Source organism: Hoplias malabaricus, chromosome X2, assembly GCF_029633855.1.
Source record: "Hoplias malabaricus isolate fHopMal1 chromosome X2, fHopMal1.hap1, whole genome shotgun sequence".
NCBI lineage: Eukaryota > Metazoa > Chordata > Actinopteri > Characiformes > Erythrinidae > Hoplias > Hoplias malabaricus.
In genome coordinates, this window is record NC_089819.1 from 49989503 (window position 1) to 50015981 (window position 26479).

Below are 26479 nucleotides of genomic sequence, written 5' to 3' on the forward strand. Positions count from 1 at the left end.
CATCGCTCTGTGAGAAGGCTTTTCTGCGCGACTGGCCTTTTCCCACGTTTCTGAGGCCTTGCTGGAGCAGAGAGACAGTCCAAGCCTCTGCTGCTGTTTACATTTCACCAGTTGGTACCACTTTAGAATAAGACTACACTTAATGGTCTAAAAATGCTTTAACAATTGTGTGTTAATGGATATTTATTTGGTTGGAAACGCATCAAAATCATTAACAATCCTTTATAACACACAGATAGAAAGAGCAACAATGACCTGTTGTTTGCTAAATAGTGAACCCAGTTTACTCATCTTACTTTGTCTCCTCCATCAGTCGACGTAGGCCTGTCAGCTTCAGCACATGTAGGTTAATAAGTTTAACCATTTAACCACCAATACATTGGCTTTTTAGTCATTGATGATAATGTGGTATCATAGGAAACGACTGAATTCCATTCTCAGGTCTTAGCTTATTCTCAATGTCAACATTTTCAGTAAGTTATCTGACACTTTCAGTATTTCTTGTATTGTTCATCCATTCATCTTCGGCAACCACTTCATTGGGGTTGCAGTGGATCTGGAGCCTACACAAAATCACTGGGTGCAAGGCAGGAGATCACCAGTCCAATACAGTGCATCACACACTCACCCAGTCACTCACACATTCACAATTGAGGATAATTTCAAACACTCACTCAAGTCAATTTTATCCACCTATGGAGCAGGAATACAGCAACATCCTCATCTCAGTTCATACTCATTATCGAAACACCTCCAAAATGCCATTTTTCTGAGGAAGCCTAGCATATTGGACTGAGACACTTTGTTTTTTTTTACCATTTACAGACACTGGGGCTTCGTAAAAACACATTAGACTTGTATTAAGCATGCACACAGACTGGAGAGCAGCAAATGGTGAGGAAACATCCTCAGAACCTTACTTAGAAAAAGTGTTTTGTTTTGTAATTTTGTTAAAATTGTGAGTGTCGCCTTTGAATACTAAACTTAACCCTGTATGCTCACACTGGAGTGTCATCGTAATGATTACACTGCGGAGCACAATCACCATTCATCCTGGAGAATAAACACGGATTAGCATAGATGTGTGCGCTACTGAACTATTCTCCACTTCTTATTGTTTTGCGTTTGTTAAAAGACTTTTTTCCTGTTACAGTGTGTGTGTATGTGTGTGTGTGTATGTGTGTGTGTGTGTTGACCTTCTGGAAGAAAAAAACCCACCTGAGGACCGAATGACATGGTGACATGTATTCTAGTAAACACTGGACGGGTCTTGAATTTTGCACGAAGGGCTTGGGGGAGTGTTGTCTTCTTCTGCTATATGCTTGTAGGCCTACATGGATGAGATGACAATAAAGTTCTTTTCAGCTCTTGAATCTTGAAAGGTTCCACCTCAGGCCACGCTTCAGTTCGTACACGAGCAGCCACAAGCAGGTGTCTGAGACCCCTTCACCGCTGGCTGGGAATCAATCATTGGCAGAGCAAGTAAAGCATGAGAGTTGGAGGAGGCACTGAGACACACACATGTTCAGGATCAGGGCTTAAAGGGGAAGGGACATCAAACCCCCGTCTGCTGCTTTTGTTGCAGGGAATCCTTGGTCTGGATGTTTCCTTTGTTGTCAGATGAGTGCGGTGTAGTCACTTCCTTCCTTCCTCCCCTTTCTCTCTCTCTGTGAATCCTGATGTGTGCAGGCCTTTCTTTTAGCCACTGAAGTGGAAAGTGAGAGTGGGGGGTGAGAGGTTCGGCTCCAGTAGGTGCTTACAGAACTGAAGATGATCAGACTCCCTTCGGCCAGACAGAAAGCAGCCAGGCTTAAGGGTTCAAGGTCAATGGCAGAGCATCAGTGGGAGTGAGGACTTTAACTTCTTAGGCTGGAGGTATCCACCAACTTTAAAGGATTTATGAATGGCCTCACAGGGTGTCATGCTAATCCTCTTGCTTTCTTCCCTAAACCTCTCAGAACGGCCTGTTTGGACACACATGCTCACAACGGTACAGTGGAAAACCAATCACACAGGAGTTGTATAGCACAGCAAAAATCTTTTACAGCATGGTGATTACGTTTCCCAGAAAACAAGATGACCCTCAAAGGTCCACTATAAAGTTTACTACACATCAGATATTTGGACAGACATCTACTCAATAAAACGACATTTCAGAAGAATATAGATATATATTTTTTTTTTTTTTTTTGTCAAAAGGGCATGGTCTTTAGTCTAAAGATGGCTTTTTTGAGAACACAAGTCTGTGTGAAATCCTCTAATGAGTCCATCAATATGAACCTAACAGTGTCTGAACAGCAGCTTCAAGGGAAGATATAACACTGCAAAGAAATCTGACCTTTTTGTATAAAGACCTAAGCATAGTCAATGTCACATTTGCGTACCTTTGAAAAGTGAGGCACAAATGGTGCAGAATGTTGAATATTTCTTCATTTTACTTTCATAACTTTATTCTTTTCCAAATTCTAAAACTTGGATTTTTTATATTTCAATTAAATTTATCTGACTGGACTTTGGGAATTTTTGGCATTTAGAAGCCCACCGTATTTTCCATAACATTACAGGTGCTGGTCATAAAATTAGAATATCATGAAAAAGATGATTTATTTCTGTGATTACATTCATAAAGTGAAACTTGTATATTATACTCATTCATTACACACAGACTGATATATTTCAAGTGTTTCTTTCTTTTAATTTGATCACTATAACTGCCAACTAATGAAAACCCCAAATTCAGTATCTCAGAAAATTGGAATATTACTTAAGGCCAATACAAAAAAAAAAAGATTTTTAGAAATGCTGGCCAAGTGAAAAGTATGAACATGAAAAGTTTGCATGTACAGCACTCAATACTTAGTTGGGGATCCTTTTGCCTGAATTACTGCACCAATGCGGCGTGGCGTGGAGTCAATCAGTCTGTGGCACTGATCAGGTGTTATGAGGTTGCTCTGATAGTGGCCTTCAGCTCTTCTGCATTTTTGGTTCTGGCATATTGCATCTTCCTCTTCACAATATCCCATAGCTTTTCTATGGGGTTATGGTCAGGCGAGTTTGCTGGCCAATTAACAACAGGGATACCAGGTACTGCTAGCTTTGGCAGTGTGTGCAGGTGCCAAGTCCTGTTGGAAAATGAAATCTGCATCTCCATAAAGTTGGTCAGCAGCAGGAAGCATGAAGTGCTCTAAAACTTCCTGGTAGATGGCTGTGTTGACCTCGGACCTCAGAAAACACAATGGACCAAAACCAGCAGATGACATGGGACCCCAAACCATCATTGACTGGAAACTTTACACTGGACCTCAAGCAACGTGGATTCTGTGCCTCTACTCTCTTCCTCTAGAAATTGGGACCTTGATTTCCAAAGTAAATGCAAAATTTACTTTCACCCGATAACATAAATGTGGACCACTCAGCAGCAGTCCAGTCCTTTTTGGAAGCAAGATGCTTCTGACACTGTCTCTTGTTCAAGAGTGGCTTCACACAAGGAATGTGACAGCTGAAATCCATGTCTTGCATACTCTGTGCGTGGTGGTTCTTGAAGCACTGACTCCAGCTGCAGTTCAGTCTTTGTGAATCTCCCCCACATTTTGTAATGGTTTTTGTTTCACAATCCTCTCCAGGGTGTGGTTATCCCTATTGCTTGTACGCTTTTTGTATTAAATTTTTTCCTTTCTTTCCCCTCTCTATTAATGTGCTTGAACACAAATCTCTGTGAACAGTCAGCCTGTTTACAGTGACCTTTTGTGTCTTGTCCTGCTTGTGTAAGGTGTCAATTGTATTCTTTTGGACAACTGTCAAGTCAGCAGTCTTCCCCATGATTGTGGAGCCTACAGAACTAGACTGAGAGACCATTTAAAGGCCTTTTAGTTAATTAGCTGATTAGAGTGTGGCACCAGGTGTCTTCAATATTGAACCTTTTCACAATATTCTAATTTTCTGAGATACTGAATTTGGGGTTTTCATTAGATGTCAGTTATAATCATCAAATTAAAAGAAATAAACACTTGAAATATATCAGTCTGTGGGTAATGAATCAGTATAATATAGAAGTTTCACTTTTTGAATTGAATTACTGAAATAAATCAACTTTTTCATGATATTCAAATTTTATGACCAGCACCTGTATTTGTTTCTCTCATGACAGCATAAATTATTGTCTGAAAGGCATTATATTAGGGGATCTTACACACCTTTTCATAGTGCAACCCCCATTTTGTGACTTCCCAATCTTTCTTATAAAGACTAAAACTGAAATCTACTACTGAAGATTTACTGTGCCAATAACTATTGTGTATATCTGTGCATTGGCTAGAAACTGACGGAAAAAAATAAAAGGAAATATTTCCAGCAAATCAGCTGATATCTTCAAATTTAGGAAATGTCTGCTGATTAATCTGTCAAATAGCAGCAAGAACCAGCAGTGTGTACATACATTATGTTTTCACTTTGATTTCTGTCTTTTGCTGCTGTAGAAGCGTGTGTAAATAATGAGTTTAGTGAGCTGTGGTGATTGGTTGGTGGGTCTGCACAAAATAACCAGTCATATGCATCATAGCATCAAACACCAGCACCATCTGTCACTGCTCTGGGAGTGTTGCTGCTGAATTACATTTCAACAATTATATTTTTTATAATATTGTGTATTGTGAGTTGAATCCTTATCAAAACTAAGCACCTAAAGGTTAAATAAGAGAAGTGTATTCAGATATAGTCTGTAGTTTCTATATTCAGTGCAAAAGCCTTGGGAAAATAAAGTCGCAGACTCAACGAGTGCCTTAAATAGAAGCGGATACATGTGTGGTGTAAAGAGTTATATTTCAGGCAGCAGACACACACACACACACACACACACACTCAAATGGAATATTTTGTTTGTGTAGAAAAATGTGCAATCCAAATGATGTGTGTGGTGTTAAAGCAGTGGCGCGAACACCCAGTCCTGGAGGACCTCCGCCTGTTCCAACACACCTGCTTTAACGCATGAAGGGCTTGATAATTAGGTGATGAGCTGAATCATGTGTAAATTGGGGAAAACGCTAAACACTATGTTGTATGTCTCTCCTGAGTGAAGTTTCACAGTCCTGCTCTAAACACCACACAGAAGAAACAGACTGCCTTAAACCCCAGCAAAGAGAGAAGCAGTGCGACTGCGACTGCTGTTAATTGGAGAAAAAAAAAAAACAGTCAAACCTGCTTCACACTCAGAGTTCTGATGTGAAACGCTGCATTATGTTACTTACTGAGTGTTATTTTATTATTTAACTGCTATCCAAAATGATAGAAGATGATTACAAACTATTTCTTCCTTCAGAAATTTAAACTAAAATGGGTGACATATCGCTTTAAGGTGTGGAAGGATGTAAGACAAAATGGCTAATCCCGCAGTGCATGCACTGGATTGCTCTAGAGGATAATGTCACTGATCTAATGTCTGTAATTTATTTTTTTTTGAACAGGGAAAGTGGTCTTAACAAATTGTAGAATGTAACACCGAGAGTCAAGAGTTTCCGTTATTGTTTCTCAATGAGTGGAAAAATCAGGAGTCTATTCATGTAGACAGGGCTACGTACGAGTAAAGCTCACAGGGCGATATCTGGGGGTCGGACCGAAGTGTGCTGCCCGTTTACTGCTGTCAGTCTTTCCAGTTCAGCACAGCGGGACACTGCCGGTCATGTGACCTGTAATGTGGCTGTCGGACTATGGTGAATGATTGACCACAGCATGACCTATCAGCCATGTGACTGACTGTGACACTGTGTTACACACACACACACACACAGACACACACACGCTTACTGATCACCCCAAAGTGTCGAGGCAGCAGAGCACTGAAGTGCATCATCTCAGACTTCCTGTCATCCTCTCCCCCTCTCTCTCTCTCTCTCTCTCTCTTTCTCTCTCACTCTAGGCTAATCCACTGCTCTTAATTATTCCTCCCCTGGGGAGGGCAGAAAAAGGCTTTCACCCACTCAACCACCCCCAACCACACACACACACACACACACAGCGCTACTGGATTTTGATTTTCATCTGACCCGGTCCTCTCCCACTGTCCAGACAAGCTGGCATTATGAGGAGGATAATCTTTTAAATCTCTTTGTGCAGGCAAACACGGAAGAGTGAAAAAGCAGGAATTCATTAACACGACTTATGGAACGTTCTCTTGTTTGCTAACAGTAAGTGAGATGATGCATTGAATGTATTTACTCAAACCTGGTTTTCATTTCCAACTGAATACATTAAATTCACACAGTTACGGTCAAAGTAAGCTGCGCTGATTAAACAGTTACACTTTAATTCAGTATCATCACTACCAGCATTAAACAAGTACAAACACCAAAGATCTATGTCATTGTTTTGGGGAATAAGGCGGTACTTCTGCGACATTTTAACTTAAAAAGAAATGCCAAATGGGTTCTAGTTATTAACTCTGTGCAGCTGCAGCACGAAGCCTAGACTGCAAACGAAATAGGCCTCAACACCTACCCCACTCCACCCCACCCCCTTCAATCTAAATATTGTGTAAAGCTGTCCTTTTTCGGGAACAGTAACAGAATGTTTTAAGAATCTGGTAAATGTAGTTTATGATGGTTATTTTTTTTTTCTTATAAAGAAGTAATAAGCCACAATGAAACCAGATGCTAGATTTAAAAAATCTATGGTTAATCATAAAAACACTGTACAGGAAGGACAAACTCAGCCCACAGGAGTGTGATCTGGTCTTAAAAAGATGTATACCAGACCTGCTGTTGTGTTAAAGCTCTGCCTATTGGCTCCATGCTGCGACACAAACACGAACAACAAATTGGGGGCAAACCGCTAATCACCACTGGCTGACTTTAGATGGTGCAGCATGAAGAATCCACCAAAATAGTGTTTCAATCAGTATCATTTTTTTAACGCCTCTCTTTAATTTTTCAGCTACAGAAATGTCTTTTTTCATTCAGCTTTGAACAAGCTGCACACTCTCGCTCTCTTTTTTATTCCCATCTCTGAACACATTGGTTTAATCACCGTCCAGATCTAGAACAGAACTTTAATGTTTCCATGGTGAAATAAAAGAATTCCGGGAGCCTCCGAGTCGACTGCACATTCATGTGCTCGGCTGCGAAGCAATTGCTGTGGTCACACGCACAATAGAAATGAAATATTTTCCACTCTGTTAAAGACGGCATTTATCCAAATGCTGCTTTATGGGAATTCAATTTGAACATTCCTCCTTTGCACAAAGCCCATTATCCTGCTCAGGGCTGTTTCGGTAATTGCTTCTCCCACGACCCATCCTCTTTTACAAAGAGGTATCTTAGCATCTAACCATGTATTCTCCCCCGACAGTTAAGGTCCACGTGTCAGTCTCACAAAGGGAGTCAAGGCCACATGCAAACCAGCCCTGCGTGACACGCACCACGGCACCGGCGCACCTTCACAAAGTGGGAAGTTTTCGATAACAAACGCAAAGCTGTTGTGCTCAAATTGTAGCATCTGTGCTTGGGCTGTACCTCCTCCCCATATCCTCAACCACCTCCTTCCTGCAGGTGGTAGGTAGGTGTAGATGTAGATGTGTGTGTGGAACAGATGGGTAGAATAGTACAAACTCAAGTAGAAGTATTGTTCTTTCTGTGAAATAATGGGCACCAGTCGTTTACAGACCCCCAGCTGCTGTAGAATGTCTAGGAAAGTGGGAGGCATCAACTCTGAAGTACTAGGTATGTTTCCTTCATCTTCGTTGCAGTAACAGCTTCAGGGAAAACGTTAAACTTTATATAATGGAACATAGCTGTATCAGCCATTAACGTGATCTGATACTGATTTTGAATGATTACTTCAGACATTAGATGGAGCTCCATCAGTCCCAAAAGCCGTTACCTAGCTCTTCACCAAATGCTGAGGAGGTTTATACCCCTCAGACCTGAGCATGGTGAGCCTAAGCTCATATCCAGCTGCTCCAGAGTTCCATATCTCTGTGAATGCCTGTGTCAGCAACTAGTGCACACTTAAAGCAGCTGAATGCACTCATTATAAGGGGTGTCTACAAACTTTTAGACATAGTATAACAAATCATAGTTCCACTGCTGATAGGTGCTGGATGTAGCAGTTCTAGAAGTTAGTCTACTGCAGTATTTTTGAGTTGATCGTTTTTTTTTTTTTCTCAAGCGTTTTTTTTGAGAAGATACATTTATTTTAGTCATTATTTTATCTAAGAAATTCTTTTATATTTATGCTCACCTCTAGTTATTACCCGCCTCTGATGTGGAAGTACGTTGTTGTATTTATGTCTCTACCATGACACAGACCTAGTATAAACCCATCTCTAAAAGCTGAGTCACACAAACCATATACATCCAGCAGAGAAAGAACATAAGAGCGAATCTAGGCTCACAGCAAAAAAAGATTTAACACTGTACACAGTACTTGATAGTTTCTTTTTTTTTTTCTTTTACTCCGTGCAGTCCTCATGACACAAACCACCTTTAACATTTAACACAGCATCCACAAACCTTAAACGTAAATGTCAAAAATGCCAGAACGTTTCCTTTTCGTGACCTCGCCCAAAATGGAACTTGCACAAAGTCGGAGCATTTCACCAAAGCAGAAATGTCAGTGTTCTTCTGAGATCCGTTCTGCTGCAAAAATAACACAAACACTTTTCACTTAAAAATAATCCAGCCCACTGCAGAACACTGGCTGATAAATCACTTTCTCCCATTTTTCTGATGGGTGATAAATCCTTCAAAGCAAAGTATACCTTAGACTGACTATAAGGGGAGGGAAGGGACCATCCCACCTACTCAGACAGCAAAGACAACTGCGCTAAGGACTCCAGGATGGACAAGCGCAGACGGGTGTTTTTGTAGATGTTTACTCATTATATTAACCATATGCCATGACAGTGATATGCTAAAGCTGTAATTGCCGAAGAATTATGAATTAAACTCAACCCTCGATAAAGAATACAATGTACTATGGTAGTTTTTGTAAAACTTTTGTTGTTAAAGCGGTTGCTACACAGTGGAGCGATAGGGATTGGGGTAAACTTTCTTTCTAGCCTGAATTTAGCTGCACATCACTTCTCCTGCAGCAACGTCATTGATTAAGCCGTATCCTAATTTGTTGGAGTTGCATTGACCGGAATGGATGCAGCTTTTTCCTCCAAATTCTGGTCTGCAGTAGAAAGAGTCTGTGTGCTTTATAGATTTCCTTGCGTCAAAATCAATAGGCTAATCTCGCTGTCGTATAACTAGTCTATAATTTTATTAGTGCTCACATATTGCAATTAGTTGGAGGCATTTTGGAGTGGTGCAAGAGGAAAAGGGAAGGTTCCTGTCTACACACTTTCTGTGTGAAATTCTACTGCAGTCTCAGTTGGGTAGTTTGGGTAGTATGTGCTATGTAAGGGGCCACTAGTTAAATGATAAGGTTAAGGCCTATTTTTTCTGCACAAAAAAACCCTGGATGTGATATTTAAACACATCCAGGAACCTTCACACCAAACCTGATTAGTTTTTTGGTCTCAGCACAGTTTCAGACTGTAAAAACCTGACTCTGTGTGAAGAGGCCTTTGGCACAACAAATCCTTGTATATCAATTTCTGTCGTTTTCATTTTATAAAAACAATAATCTGCTCTGACATTGTGTCAAAATATCATGATGAATGGAATACAAAAATGCTCCAGAATGACAGAGAAGAATCCCATTACATTAACTCACGTGAAAAGCATCGCCAATAAAATGATCATTTTGGAGATAAAAGGTTATTTATACGTAAATAATATTCGGACTGTATTATAACTGCTAGCTCTGTTCTTACAGCAGGAGAACTGTTGTAAACCAAAGGTATTTTCAGGTGGTGCAGGACTAAAGGGAAGGTTTATGCTTGCACTTTCTCTGTCATAAAACAATCCATCACTGGAGCTCCATCATTCCAGAGAACACTGCTTCTCATCGCAATGCCAGGGGGTTTTATACCTATATAGCCAGTGCTTGACATTGGAAATGGTGGCCTTAGGCTCAAGCACGGCTGCGCCACAGCATTCAATTCTACTGGCACAGCTTTGCTTTGAAGATTATGCAAGCTTTAAACACAGCTGTACGCCTGTGTCTGTAATGAGTGCACATTAAAATGATCACATATAAAATGATGTGTCTACAAATGTATGGACATATATTACAGTGGCAGTCTGAACTGGAATACAGATGTGTTTTCCACGTAAAGGGCCAATAGGAGCCCTAATTACAGTGGTCTTTATCGAATAACTGGTGCAGGTGTGAAATGCCCTTTTATTGGTGCAGGATCTTTGGACTGTGAAATGACTGCAAAATCTGATTTAACAGAAAGAGAAATTCGGTTCATGTTCCAGGGCTTTTTTTTTCTCCCCCTCGCTGTTAAAGGAAAATGAGTGATGTAGCGGAAAAGAGAAGATTTTTGTTTGCACTTGTTCTGGCATCTTCTCCACAAAACAGAAGACTTTTGCTGAACATACACTGGCCTGCAGTGTTTAATTCAGAAACCAGGCAAATCATGTGAAAAAAGTGAAAGCTTGCAAGAGTGGATATTTGTCTAGAAAGCACTATGCACAGTAAACGCAATGGAACTCACAAAAAAATTACACCCTTTCTTATTGTGATAGAGCACTTGGTCAGCACTCGAAAATGAGATGCTGTACTTGAGTGATGCAGTTTTCACAGAGCTGAATGCAGCATACATGCTTTGTAGTTTTTATAAGAGTTTGCAACCAAAAAATGTTCGTTCCGTTTGATAGATCCTGGTGACAGCAACCGTAACTGAAAACTAACCCTAAAATTAAACCATTCCAGTGAGCACCTACGGATAATAGACGTACATCCACGTACATGCATTTTAGGGCCAGCTTGGCCTGTCTTAAATTAGTAAAAAAAAAAAAGTGCACTTTAGTCGTCGGTTGAGTTTCCAATTAAATGTTTCCACAATCAATCAAACATGTATTTTCTGTGAAAAGTTCCCATGAATAGTGGATTTTTGTGCTTTAAAGAGGCACCTTTTGTAGGACAGCGAAATTCGTCATAAAAGTACCATTAAATATGCTCACTTGGCCGAAGCTTACTGCTGTGGTGTGTGGTCTGGCTTCATCACGGCTGCTGTCAAAAATATTCTGCCATTGCTTACTTACAAAAATGAGAGTTCCAAAACGTATCATAAATATGCAGCTATGACGTCTTCGCCTTAAAGTAAGAACAATGGCGTGGTGAGAAATCAGACTGCAGCTGGGTCTCAATAATTTCAGCTTCACAGCATTTACAAGTAGTGACGTAGCAAAAGTGTGTGTACCATTGAATTTGTTGATGGTGGGGAGTGGTTTGATTTCACTTTGTCGACTAAGATTTATGCATTTTATGTGATTCATAAAGGGAAAATACAAGGTTGCAGTACCCTCGCCTCCCTCATGCTCCTTCTCAGAGTCTGAATTGCAGGACTGTGCATGAAACAGGCAAGATAGAGTGTATGAACTTGCACATGTGAATTAACGGTGGCTGACTGGGTAGGCGTTGGTCCTGTCTGCAGTTTATTCTTAAGCAAATTATTCAATAAGAAAACCACATCAATCTGTTCGTGTCACAATGTTATTGTAAAACATTACGACTGACTCGGAGTGGAGCCGCTGCTTCTCCACGTCGAGAGGAGCCAGTTAAGGTGGTTCGGGTGTCTGGTCCGGATGCCTCCTGGACGCCTTCCTGGTGAGGTGTTCCGGGCATGTCCAACGGGGAGGAGGCCCGGGGCAGACCAAGAAGAGACTTCATGTCTCGACTGACCTGGGAACGCCTCGGTATACCCCCAGAGGAGCTGGAGGCGGTGGCTGGGGAGAGGGAGGTCTGGGTTTCTTTGCTCTGACTGCTTCCCCCGCGACCCGGACCCAGATAAGCGGTGGATAATGGATGGATGGACATTACGACTGATAACAACAACAGCCGGCACCTGTGTGTGTGCTTTGAATGAATTTCGCAAGTTTAAAGCGTGCCATTATCAAAACAAATTTGAGAAACACTGGTCTAATGGACATCTACAATGTTGTTCATTTAATGTTCTTAAAACGTCTGTAGGTAATGAACTGAATTCCACCAGACAGTTTAAACCAGTGCAGATAATCTAAAGGAATCTATGAAAAACTGTGACTATCCTTTTGAAATGTAATGCAATCACACACGTCTCTCTTTCCCAGTCACGGACAAGCATTCACAAGGCGGGTAAATCTCTAGATCAGCTTTACAGAAATAAAGACATAAATAACAGTGGACATTAACAGAAGCGTCTATAAACGACCTTCATCTCAAATGCTGCATTAAGTGCCAGTGGAGCACTCACATTAACTCATTGTATAAACATTCTGTGTTACCTCTTCATGGAAGACCTTAGTATTGATGAACATCTCTGAAAAATCAAATATCATGTATATTTTGCTGAATTTAAACCATTAATAATTCTCTTTGTTAGATACTTACACATCGTACGAATCATTCACACTTTATGCTAGATAATTAAGTTCATTCATTCATTATCTGTAAGCGCTTATCCAGTTCAGGGTTGCGGTGGGTCCAGAGCCTGGAATCATTGGGCACAAGGCAGGAATACACCCTGGAGGGGGCGCCAGTCCTTCACAGGGCAACACATACACACATTCACTCACACAGTCACTCACACCTATGGACACTTTCACCAATCCACCTACCAAAGTGTGTTTTTGGACTGTGGGAGGAAACCGGAGCACCCGGAGGAAACCCACACAGACACAGAGAGAACACACCAACTCCTCACAGACAGTCACCCAGAGGAAACCCACGCGGACACAGGGAGAACACACCACACTCCTCACAGACAGTCACGCGGAGGAAACCCACGGAGACATAGAGAGAACACACCAACTCCTCACAGACAGTCACCCGAAGGAAACCCACGCAGACACAGTGAGAACACACCACACTCCTCACAGACAGTCACCTGGTGGAAACCCACGCAGACACAGGGAGAACACACCACACTTCTCACAGACAGTCACCCGGAGTAGGAATCAAACCCACAACCTCCAGGCCCCTGGAGCTGTGCGACTGCGACACTACCTGCTGCACCACCGTGCCGCCCCAGATAATAAAGTGACTATATGCAATCTAAATAAGTGGCAGAAAGCATGTAGAACTAGTAGAATTCATGTCTCTATTCCAAAGATGTATTAATGAACTGATATTCTCCACTAAATCCACTGATGTTGTATATGTTTAATCTTTGTATGAAAGTGTCATCAGCTCAACATGCTTGGAGGAGAATGCTAACTGCCAACTCTAATGTTTGATGACATTTATCTGCACTGGTGGTTAATAGGTGAAGAGGGAAGGCCGTCCTACACACCCAGAGAGAGAGAGCGAGTCATTAATACTCAGTCCTGGCCTTGAATAGCGCTTCATAATCTTAAAACAATAAAGTGCACTTATCTGTCTCCTATAGTGACCATTTTAGAAGGTTTTGTCATGGAAACAATTCAGTGCCACAAAAATAATAGCATGGACGGATCCATACACACACTTTCTTATTTATGACCAATGAATATGCTGATTTGCTTATAGGGTAATATTAGTCCATGCACAAGCACATAGATGGATGTGGAAACGCAGTGAAATGAGTTCACTCCTACAGTCTGACCCAAGGTCCTGCTCCACCAGTGACCCCTAACCACAGCGCTCTCCTCCTTTTCATAATTTGACCATAAGATGTGCAATTTATCTGAAAACACTGTGTAAGTCCTTCCCGAGTTGAACTTTTGGCTGAAGTTTTATGGCAGAGAAAGTTAACAGCTAGTTCACCCAAGATTAATGCTAAACACTGAGTGATAATGAACTCTGCACTGAGACAGTGTACACTGCAGCTGTAACATTCAGTTACACAAATTATAAGCCATATTCCAATTATACCCTCAAATACAGTCTGAAGTAAGACATATGTGCCATGTAAAGAGCCTCTAGATAACATAATCGCATGAGTATATGGAAAATAATTGAGGCAGGTGTGAAATGTCCTTGTACCTCCCAAGAATCTTTGCAATAGAAAATCACTGCAAGATCTACATTAACAGAAGTAGTTTGATTCACGTTCAAGGTTGATTTTTCCCCCCCTTAAATGAAGAAAACAGTATTAAAAATGCAAAGCATTCATCCTAAGTTTTCAAAAAATCAAAAGCCAGCTTTCGATCTTATTAATGAGTTATTTGCTTATCGTAATTCAGTGTGCTGGAGAAAAATATGTTTGCTCAGTGATTAAACAAATGCCCAAAAGGATTTTGGGGTAAGTTTACACCCTTATCTGCTTGATAAATGAACCCTCTGTATATCATTATTCTCTTTGTTACTGAAGATCCTTTTGTGTGTACGCTTTCATCTATATCCTCGTCATTAAAATGCCATGTATTACAAGTTTCTGAACACATTCTAATACTTAATAATCTCCATCTCTCTCTCTTCCGCTCTCTCTGGTTTCGGTCTCTCCCTGAAACCTCGCCACTGGCTGCTCTTTCTTATAATCGAGGCTTAAGCCGTGTGCAATCATGCTCATCAGACAATAGCCTTATGTGGTTGTGCTGGGCTTTCATTAATACCACCCATTTCCCAGCTACTTCAGAATCAGTTCCACTGAACTGAGAGAGGAGGTAAGATGTGTGCCCACTGATGCATTCCATTCATTAGGGCAGTTAGCTGACCCGAGGTCCAGGCTGAGGGTGGGGTCAGGATCTGGAAGTGCCCTTACTGCCCTATTGTGTCAGCTTGGGGGATCTGGCCGAGTTCTTTTGAGAGCTAAAGCTAAAATAAATAAGTGAAATGAAGGGGGGGTTTAGAAAAGTGGACCATTCTGTGGCTATAATCACAGCATTAGGCCCAGCAGGGAAGTGTGTGTGTGTGTGTGTGTGTGTGTGTGTGTGTGTGTGTGCACGTCTATGCCACTTAAAGGACCGAAGGCAGGAATTTGTTTCAATTCAGAATAACACAAGTATGGGCTTTAGCTCAAGGCTTTTTTATTTATTTTTTAATAGTACCATAGAAATGTTCTATGGTCTTATACTGTGGAGGAACCCTCTCTGAAGCTTTATAAAGAAGCTCTTTAAAACAGTGGTTCTCAACCAAATGTTTAGGGACCCTTATGGGTTTTTATTTATTATTTATTATATTTGTTCCCCTTTAGATGTAGACACACACACACACACCCACACACATATATATAATAGTTCATTCATTCATTATCTGTAAGCGCTTCTCCAGTTCAGGGTCGCGGTGGGTCCAGAGCCTACCTGGAATCATTGGGCGCAATGCAGGAATACACCCTGGAGGGGGCGCCAGTCCTTCACAGGGCAACACAGACACACACACACACACACATTCACTCACACACTCACACCTGTGGACACTTTTGAGTCACCAATACACCTACCAACGTGTGTTTTTGGACTGTGGGAGGAAACCGGAGCACCCGGAGGAAACCCACACAGACACAGGGAGAACACACCACACTCCTCACAGACAGTCACCCGGAGCGGGAATCGAAGAGTCCCTGGAGCTGTGTGGCTGCGACACTACCTGCTGCACTACCGTGCCGCCCTATATATAATTGTGTGTGTGTATATGTGTTTCTACATCTAAAAAAATATTTTTCAAATTATCCATTTTTTATGTATTTTATCCATACAGAAGCCTGATTTAAATCATATTATTTATTAGAACAAACTCTTAACGGTCATCCTACATCATAAAAAAGTATAAAGAACCATTTTCCATCAACCCACTGAACTTGAATTCTTAACCATACAGAAGAACACTTCCCATCATTCATACAGAAAAAAAACACAGTTAACCATGTATCTCCACAACACACACGAGCCAATAAAGAGAAAAGAAACTCTGTATAATTCTGTTATTCTCTGTCATACAGAAAAGAACATTTAACCCTGTTTATCATTAGAATTACAATCACTTTATTGGCCACATCTTGAACAGAGGAATCTGTTCTCTGCGTTTAACCCAATCCGTGCAGTGAAACACATATTTACACAGCCCTAGCCAAGGCACTCAGGAAGCAGTTGAGGGTTAGATCACTTCAAAGGCACTTCAGTCATGACCTGCCGGCTCTGGAGATAGAAGCGGCAACCATCCCTAACCTCTAGGTCACGGCTGCCCTATGTCTTATATTAACTCTCAACCTCCTTCACACAATAGAACAGTTCCGATAGCGTGATATGAACTGTGTTGATTTCTTGATGTGTTGTTCAGTAATAATGCCATTAGTCGGCTCTTGGAAGAGCACGATCCAGACTCAAATTTGCCCCAATTTACCCTTGTGTTACATAATATGGCAGCACCATCGGCAGTAACGCCTTTCCCCGTTCATAAACCAGGATCACTGGCCTGTTTAACCACGTACGGTACGTGGCACTACCTCCCCTTCCCTCCTTTTGTCTATGACATCAGTGAATCAACACAAAACCCCCACAAGACATAATCCAACTACTCCAATGATATATTTCCCACATAAATGTGGGTTTAATAATCTTTTCTATAAGGTTTTCAAACATGTTCTGCCACACACGCAAGTCATAAACAAATTATGCACATCCTCCCACACATTTGATTAACCAAGGTGAAATCGGATCTGCTCTGATCGTGGCAAACACTGAAAGTTCAGCTGTGGAAGTACATCCTGAGGAAATGACTTGGCTTAAGAAGGAGTTTAGATTATTTATATTAATGTGTGAAGAGAATGGTGAAGAGAGCTGAGCAGAAAAGCAAAGCTCTCGATTTACCGTTCAATCTACGTCCCAACCCTCACCTATGGTCACGAGCTTTGGGTAGTGACCGAAAGAACGAGATCGCGGGTACAAGCGCCTGAAATGAGTTTTTTTCCGCAGGGTGCCTGGACTCTCCCTTAGAGACAGGGTGAGGAGCTCGGACGTCCGGGAGAGACTCGGAGTGGAGCCGCTGCTCCTCCACGTCGAGAGGAGCCAGTTGAGGTGGTTCGGGCATCTGGTGCGGATGCCTCCTGGACGCCTTCCTGGTGAGGTGTTCTGCGCATATCCAACGGGGAGGAGGCCCCAGGGCAGACCAAGAACACGCTGGAGAGACTACATGTCTCAACTGGCCTGGGAACGCCTTGGTATACTCCCAGAGGAGCTGGAGGCGGTGGCTGGGGAGAGGGAGGTCTGGGTTTCTTTGCTCCGACTGCTTTCCCAACGACTCGAACAAGCGGTTGATAATGGATGGATGGATGGATGGATGTATATTAATGTGTGTCACACACAAAAGCCAATGAGTGAGCAATCTGTTTGTCTCTGTGGAGGCAACAGGAACAAATTTGAGTTTTACTGGCTCTAGAATGATCAAATAAACTAAATCTTATAGTTAAAATACTTCCATCCAAATGATATTTTAACGCCTTGAAAGGTTTGTTGATATCATGGAACCCTGAACTATTCCTGGATGAGTAACTCATTCATATTTCATTGTTTGCAGGTGTTCAACTGGAACCAACAGTAGGCTACGGTCATCAAGCAGTGTATTCAACAGGTATCTTCACTAAAACACACAGAACCAGTGAGTTGGAATGCTGGGTCTATGTCCTCTGCTTGGGTCTATGGGGAGTTGGATGTGTTCTCTCTGTGTCTGTGTGGGTTTCCTCCAGGTTCTCTTGTTTCCTCCTACAGTCCAAAATCCTCATGTTGGTAGGTGGACTGGCGGTGTAAAATTGCCCACAGGTGTGAATGTGTGAGTGACTGGGGGAGTGTGTGAAACTGTCCACATGTGTGAGTAGCTGGATGAGTGTGTGAAAATGTTCACAGGTGTGAGTGTGTGATGCCTTGTAATGGTGTAATGGACAGGTGCCCTGCGAAGCTGTGTTTCTGTCTTGCACCCAATAGTTCTGGGGAAGGCTATGGACTCACCACAACTCTGATGAAGGTGAAGTGCTTACAGAAGAATGGATGAATGAACGAATGAATGAATGAATTAAAGATATTTCCAGTAACAGCTCTGATTGTTATATTATAGACATGGAATTTATTAACAATAACGAATGAACCAAACACAAATAATATTACAAATAAGGGGAAAAGATAACAACTGTATATTCTGTTACTTTTCCAGCTTTTCCAATGTGTGTCTGTATTTCATTTGCATTTGGAAACTATCCCAGGAAATGTACTAATAGTTTCTGTTTAGTTTGGAGTTTGTGAAGGAGGAGAAGTGCAAAAACACAAAATATGTCCCAAATTAACTCAGAGCTAACAGTAAACAGTGCATTGTCCCCTGCATGAAATATAGTAAACAACTCGGCACCTCGCTGACCACATGGCAAAGTGATGTGTGTGTGCAAAAATATGGCAGCCATTATACATCTGCTGCCCACAAACTCTCCCATTAGCACCTCAGCTATCGCTGTTCAGGACGAGAGCAGACCCCACTGGCAGCACTAAGCCATCTCATCCTCAACTCTTCATTAGACAAACCCCTCTTCAGTCTGTCCTTATGTTTCCAGTCTCACTGCACTATTCCTCAGTGGAGCTATTTACCCTGCTGCAATATCACTGTGATACACTCACTCACATCGTCTCCCTCACACACACACATCATCCCATTAACTCTGCGTCTCACTAACACCCCCCTGACACCACCGAGCAAATGTGGGCATGCTTTCTCCTTCCCATCCTCGCTCTCTCCCTCATTCCCTCTTTTCGCATACTTTCCCCACTTTTCCCTCTTTCATGATTTTTCTTGTACTTTTTTCTCATTTTTCGCTCCCTTCTTTTCTTCTCTTTTTGCTTCTCCCTTTGTTCACGCTGTCTTTCTTTTGCTCTTCCCTCATTTTTGTCCCTCTCTTTCAAATTCCTTTTTGTTTGTTCCCCCCTCTGACTCTCTCCTTCATTTTGATTCACTTTATCTCCTTCTGCTTCTATTTCTTATCTCATTATTTCATAATCTTCTTTTTTAATTTTATCTCCCACTCATTATTTTCTCTCATTCTCTCTCACCTCCTCCCCATTTCTTATTTCTCTCTCATTTTCTCCAACACCCCCCCCCCCCCCCCTCTGTATTGGGAGGAATCTTGTTTTTCCTCCTCCAGGACTGACGCCTGTTAAGTGTCACTCAATACTTCGGATACAAATAACTTTCCTTCCATCCTTACATCTGTTTCACTCGTCTATTGTCAGCTATTTCTGGCAGTAAAGCGCATCCGCCTCATTCCACAACTTCAGCTTCACTTTTCAGGCTCCCATCTATGAGTCTCTTTCAGAAAGACTTCATGCCGAGAGGCTTCTCTCCTCTATATCTTTCCACAACTGGGGGATCAACCTCTCATCAGAAATTCTTCTTAAAGTATAACCTTTCCTCGCTCTTTCTCTCCCTCGCACACACCTCCATCTCCAGCTCCTCCATCCCGACACCATAGGTGCCCGTCCACTAGGGAAACGAATGCAGAATCATGCAGAAACTCCCTCGACTTTCTCCATCTCCTGCTGAGCACTGCACCTCATTCTCATGCCTCCATCTCTCTCCTCCTATAGAACATCAATCAATGTTAGAGGCCATGCCCTCTGTATGTTCGTGTTATCCCTGCTTTAACACAGTGGTCCTTACTCTTGGGGCTAGGAGACACCTCTGGGTCTGCTGCAGGATTAAGTACAGTTTAGTGGCACAGCCAGGTAGTGTCACAGTCACACAGCTCTAGCGACTTGGAGGTTGTGGGTTCGAGTCCCCCTCCTGGTGACTGTCTGTGAGGAGTTGGTGTGTTCTCCCTGTGTCTATGTGGGTATCCTTCGGGTGACTGTCTGTGAGGAGTTGGTGTGTTCTCCCTGTGTCTGCGTGGGTTTCCTCCGGGTGACTGTCTGTGAGGAGTTGGTGTGTTCTCCCTGTGTCCGCGTGGGTTTCCTCCGGGTGCTCCAGTTTCCTCCCACAGTCCAAAAACACACGTTGGTAGGTGGATTGGTGACTCAAAAGTGTTCAGGGGGACAAAGCGCATCTAAGCAGGCCATTCACGCAATAGCCCACCCGAGAGCTAGGGAAGTGGACAAAAGATGAAAGGACAAGGATGTGTGGTTATGGAACAGCTGCTTGTTGTATTTTGGCAAATGTATGATTTTATAACGTCAGTGCTTTGATTATAAAAGCTTCAATGCCCCCACTTTACAGTTTCATGGCAGTTTGTGGTCGACTGCTTCTCAAGTTCTGACTACAGAATAGAACTTCATCTGAATTTCCCAGCCCTGTTTGCACATTTGTGTCACTCCTTTTGTGAGCATTAAAGCAAAACAAATACAGTCCACTTTTAGCTTTGTTTGTGCAATGTGATAACTGGGGTTTGGGATTCTGAGTGTTTATACTTGTTTCATGTCATTTTTATCAAAAGAGACAATGTAATATTCACAGGAACTCTATGTGGTGGTTTCCCAGACAGGGATTAAGCTTAGCCCTGGACTCTTTTTTTTAAAATAGAAACCCCCCATTCAAAATGCAGCATAGTACATTGCTAGGTTTAATCCCTCTCTGGGATACCAGGCCTATGTATGTTCAATTCTAAAAGTTGTCCCCCCATGTAGTCATTTATACTAGCTTTATTAACCCTCAGCATCTATATTATATATATATATATATATATAGAGAGAGAGAGAGAGAGAGAGAGAAAGAGAAAGAGAGATAGACAGATTCAAAAAGTTATAAACAGCATTAACAGTTTGTAAGAATCGCGGGGTGGATGCAAACGCAATAACACAAACTTTATTAGAACAAGAGATAACAAAACAGACGGATACGACAGAAAGACAATACATAGGGAACTAAACTGAGACCTAGACTAAAGAGATAGATACCGACAAAATCTGGACTGAGATAACTAAACAGACCGAGAGAACTGAACAGAGACCTAAATAGACTGAAACTAGACAGAGAGCTAAAAATAGAACTAAGCAGAGAACTAGACATGGAGAGCTAAACAGGGCAAACGGGACAGACAGACTAGAGGGTTAAACAGGCCAAACAGAGCACAGAAAGGGAAACAGACGAGACAAACAGACCAATGAAAATGGAGCGAGGAACAGCAGAGACAAAACGACTTGTGAGCATAACGAAAGGTGGAATGTCCGACAACCAGGAAGTAACACAAAAGAGCCTAAATAGAAGACATTGACAAGGGACACCTGGAATAGATAACAAGGGGGCAGGATTACAAAGGAGGCACAACAAGAGGGTGGACCTTAACGACAAGGGCGGAGAGAGGAATAACAACAAAGAGCCATGTGCTACGTGAGCACGTGGTGGAAACAACAGAAGACAGGACCAGGGCGTGACACAATTATTTGGATGTTGTTAAAAATAACCACATTGTAGAGTTTCCTACCATACGTTCACACTAGAATTCCAATTCAGAGTTTTTACATTGTGGGGACCACAGACAGTGCTTCTCTTTATTAGTCCAAGGAATTGCTTCAACCAATCAGTCCAGTTTGGCATATTTTGTGTGATAACTTATTAGCAAAATAAATGCTGGTCCCCACATTGTAAAGCATTACATTTTAAGGTGAGGACATGTTTTACAGTTGGGTTAAGGTTAGGGTTCGGGTTTAGGTTAGGGTTAAGCTTATAGTAATTACAGAATAGTTCATGGTAAGTCTCCATTTAATGAATGAAATTTTATGTAATGTCCCCACAATTCACAGATACAAGATTGTGTGTGTGTGTGTGTGTGTGTGTATTTATGTGTGGCTGCACACACAAGCACACACTTATACACACACACAAACTCAGTACAAAGGCACATGTACTGTCCTGGGGCTAATGGGCAGCAGCTCAAGGTCCTTCCTGCAGTCTGACTGTGCATGTGCCTGTTTGTTAGTATCATGTGTGATAAATTTAGTACCTCCTGGGGTAGAAAATACTAGAAGTAGCAGCAAAAGTAGCAGCTGTTTCCAACAGATGTGCTATGAGTAGCACTGTGGAGAAGGTTGCTGCACTGTGTTTCAAGAGAAGGATGAACACTTCATGCAAGAAATATGAAGACGGTTCCAACAGAGATATATGCAGTAGGTTTCTGTTGTGTCTTTCAGAGAAGACAAAGTTTAAGCAGGAAAAACATCAAATTATACGTAGTCAAAGACAAGGAATGAGAGCCATCAATCCACAGCATCTCTGTTTCACAGCGCTGTCCAGCCTGCAGCAGACGCTCCATCACATTGAGGCTCGTCCCTCAGATCTCCTAACGGGCTCCTAGCCAGGGGCACCACACTCCCTGCCGCTGCAGCCAAACAGGTGGCAGGAACAGATAAAAAGCAGCGCAGAAGCTTTGATTCCTCAGCTCTCCTGGAGGCTGCGGCAGGACCGCACCCAATCTGCCTGTGCAATCGAGTCTGGTGTGTGCGGGACACAACAGCTGAGAGGGTCCGATAACGCCCCTCCCACACTTCCTCACCGCCAGTCAGGCAGGGCCTACCATGGGATTAAAGGACTTAACTGAGAACAACACAGGTAGAGCGGTCAAATCACGAGGATTGGAAATAGTCCACTGGGGATGTTCCACCGATTATGTTTAGCATATATTTACCTAGACATTCTATTTAGCTTAGCATTGTTTATATTACCTTGACTTTCTCTTTACACTAAACACACCTCATTCCAACAGTAACTCAGACGCAAACCCTAATCCTAACACCTGGCTCCAATCTTAATCCTAACCCTAACACCATGGGGCTTTTGAGATTACACCGGAATTCAGCAGTTAGTTTGTTGTCCTTTTTCAATGTTCACCTGTAATGCAGGTCCCAGAGTTAAACTATACTACTAGGGATGGGTGGTATCCACATTTTTCATGCCATCATATTGTCTCAAAATATTATCATGGTGTACAGTGGGGTAAGATGTGCACTGTCGGACTGCATTAGGCTCATATCTGTGATTGTGGGTTGAATGAAGGGTTTTCGGCACTGTGCAGTTCAGCTCAGCACAGCCCACCATTGCACACAGACACGTGTTCATGATAAAAACTTGTTACTGAGAGAGAACATTTCAACGATTGGAGCTGGAGGAACAGAAAAGTCCAAAATTAAGTTAAATAAGATGGCTCTACGCTGTTTAGAAGCATAACGGGCACAACACAGCAGATGATTTTCCAGCAAACAGAGGCTCAAAACACAAATAAATCCCCATAAAATCATAAAGAATTTTGTTTCTTTTTCAGCTTCATTCTTCTCTTTGAACCTAAACTCAGCTCTAAACCCACAACTGTGGTGGACTATTTGGCTTGTGTTTATTCCCACCTGTTTTTCATCTGCAGTCAGCAAGCTCCCACAGCGCCCCCTCCCTGTGGCTCCCTTAAATGAGGTAGGTGTGTCTTACAGAGCAGACAGTGAGTGGACATAATGTTTGAAAACTCCAGCAGCACTGCTGTGTCTGATCCATTCTAACCAGCACAACACACACTAACACATCACCATCACTGCAGTGCTGGGAATGACCCACCACCCCAATCATACCTGCTCTGTGGTTGTCCTAGAGGTGTCCAAGCCATTGAAAAGCAGTAATGGGGATAAGAAAATATGCAGAGCAACAGATGGACTACAGTCTGTAATTGTATAAATACAAAGTGCTTCTGTATGGTCAGTGGAGCTGAGAAAATGAACAATGGGTCAATCCAATTTCACCCCTTGCCCTACCCTCAGTTTTGCCTAAGGGTAGGGGTTTTGCAATTCTTGTTTGGGACTGAGGTGTAGGGCTGAAGGGGAGGGATATGTACCCCTTGGAACTGAGATTTTTCAGAGGCACACTTTAAACAAAGGGCTTTAGGGTAGGAGCACAATTAAGAAATTGGATTCACCCAATGTGGATAGAAGGTAGGTGTTCCTAATCCAGTGATTGTTGTATGTTTGCTAGTTATCTGAGTCGATTTCTTTTCAGATTTGTAAAAATTCAATTATTGTATAAAAACATGGGATTATCTATGATGCATTATCCATGTGAAATAGGACTGAAAATGTCCTTATCTCCACCTGTCCATTTTCTGTCTGCCTGACATTTAAAGAGCGGGACACGAGGAGGAGTGATGCTAAGACCAGCACAACTAGAAGGACTCCACATCAGACTGCGCTGACACTTGATGAATTTGCATGCTGTTTTTATCACTCTGGGACTTTGAGTTGAGACTGTGTCGAATCGGTACTGAAAAAAGTTTGACGGCTCAATTTGTGCTGAGACAGAGAACTAATAATTGGCTAGAAGGACTATTACACAACGACATTAATGAATATAGCTGTCATTCAAGTTGATTCCCTAACAAATCAGTTTTGACAACTGAATGTTGTGCTAATTGGCACCAGCAACTCTCATTTGCTACACATATTCAAGACATGAATTTGTTGTCATCCGAATTCAGGAGCTCGTGCCAGTCATAAGTCAACAGACCTGGATCAAATACTGCACGTCTGAAATGATTTCTCCAATGTCTGTGTCATCTGTTTGCCTCTTATAAGTCTAGACCTTTTCGAATGTTAAATGGAATTCATGCTGGAACACTGGATTCACGGCTGGAGACTAAATTAAATCCTGGAAACCTACCGCTGGCATGGACAAAAGTGGCCTTTGAGGGGTCTCTCTGAGTCAGAGCAGAGAAATCAAGCTAGTCATTATAACACTATGCTGTGAATCAATGTATTCATGTGTGCGTTTGTTTCTGGCGCCGAGCTGCTTTTCAGCTGCTTGTTGAAGTACCAACTTTCTGGTAATTCAAAGCCTACACCAAATAGCTCTGCAGCCTTATGAAGTATATTTTACCATGATCTGCATGCAAATGGACACGAGTGGGCCTTCAATGAATCATCACTGGTTAGCGTCGCTGCTGTCTCTATATAAAGCCCTATTGCAAATTCTATTTAAGCTCATTAAGGAAGTTGAGTGACAGAGACAGGGAGAGGTTGCGCTGGGTGAAGTTTATAATATGAGGCAAGCGTGAGCTCCCGAAAGTGCGCAGTAATGAGCACAGCCCAAGGGGACGGCCGTCTTGAAGGAGAGCGGGTGAGCAATATAGAGATCAATGATTAATCAGGACTGGATCTGCTATCATTAGCCCTGAGTGGATGGGCTCATCATGCCCAGCCTGGCACTCCTACTTAACCTCTTTAATTGAGTCTCTTCCACTTCGGGAGATAAAGGGTTCAGGACCTCGCCATTCTCCATCACGCACGAGCGCTGAGTGACAGTGATAACCTTTCCATGTAATCCATGGCTTTGAATCCAGCGTCATGAGACAACAGCAGCAACACCTGCATTGATACCTGCGGCCACCGTCTGCCGTCACTAACAGTCAGGTTCAAAGTGGAATAAAGCACAGTTCACGATGGATTTTACCAGTGGAAGCTCTGCAGTGTCCTTTGTAAGGGATTTTGAGTTCTCATTGGTATCAGACTAATGCTTTGCTTATTGTATATTATTAAAATAATTGTAATAATTTAAATAATTTGGATAATCTGTAATGGGATTCTTAGATAATTAATTACTATTAGATACCTTTAAACAATCACATTTCTAAAGAAATCACGCACCACAGAGAAGAAAATTTGGGACCAATCAGGGGTCCCTAAAAGAATAACAATGGATATTGAAAAATATAGGACTTTTAAGAGTTGGACAATGGACATAATGGGCCATCAAACTGTGCAAATTAGAAAAGCAGCTCTTTACAGCTTTTATCTTTGAGAGTTGGAGGTGGAATGGAGATTTGGATCATACAATGCAGGAACTGTCACAAATTGCTAAGAGTGAACTAAGTTGAAAGAAATGCCAGCCTTACACCAAACGATTTTTTTAAGTGATTTCAGTGTTGTGGGCAATAACATCATAATAAAATCATGAAAGTCTTGCTGAAGTTGCAGTGCACTTCCATTGCCTCAGTTGTTTGGTGTGGTGTCAGGAGAGCTGTTTTAATTCTGTCTTTTTCTCATCCTGACGTTCCGATAAAATCAAATGTGTTTAATACTAAGACTTACGTCTTTAGTCTTTGCTCATGAAAATGGGGACTGGGTGTTATTAATAACCAATAGACATTGCAGAGTAATGCATTTAATGTATGATAAACGCTTATATTTTAACTTCATCACTTTTTAGAAATGCATTATCTACCAACGTGCACGTCATGGTCGGCACCCCTACCTTGCAGGTCCAAATATAACGTGGTGGCCCACTGCACCGCGTCGATTCCTGACGCAGGGCGCTCCTGACCATGCAGCTATAATTGACGAGTGGGCAATGAGAATGTAGAAGTGACAGTCACTAATAAAACTGACGGTGAAACGGCAGTCAGTAATATGTGCCGGTGGTGTGAAGGGTGAAGTGTTTCAGCAATGTCATTCTGCACAGAGAGCAACCCATACACGGTCTGAAAATACGGTACTGTAGAGGCACATTATTCTCACTAAAGGTACAAGCAGTGTAAATGTAA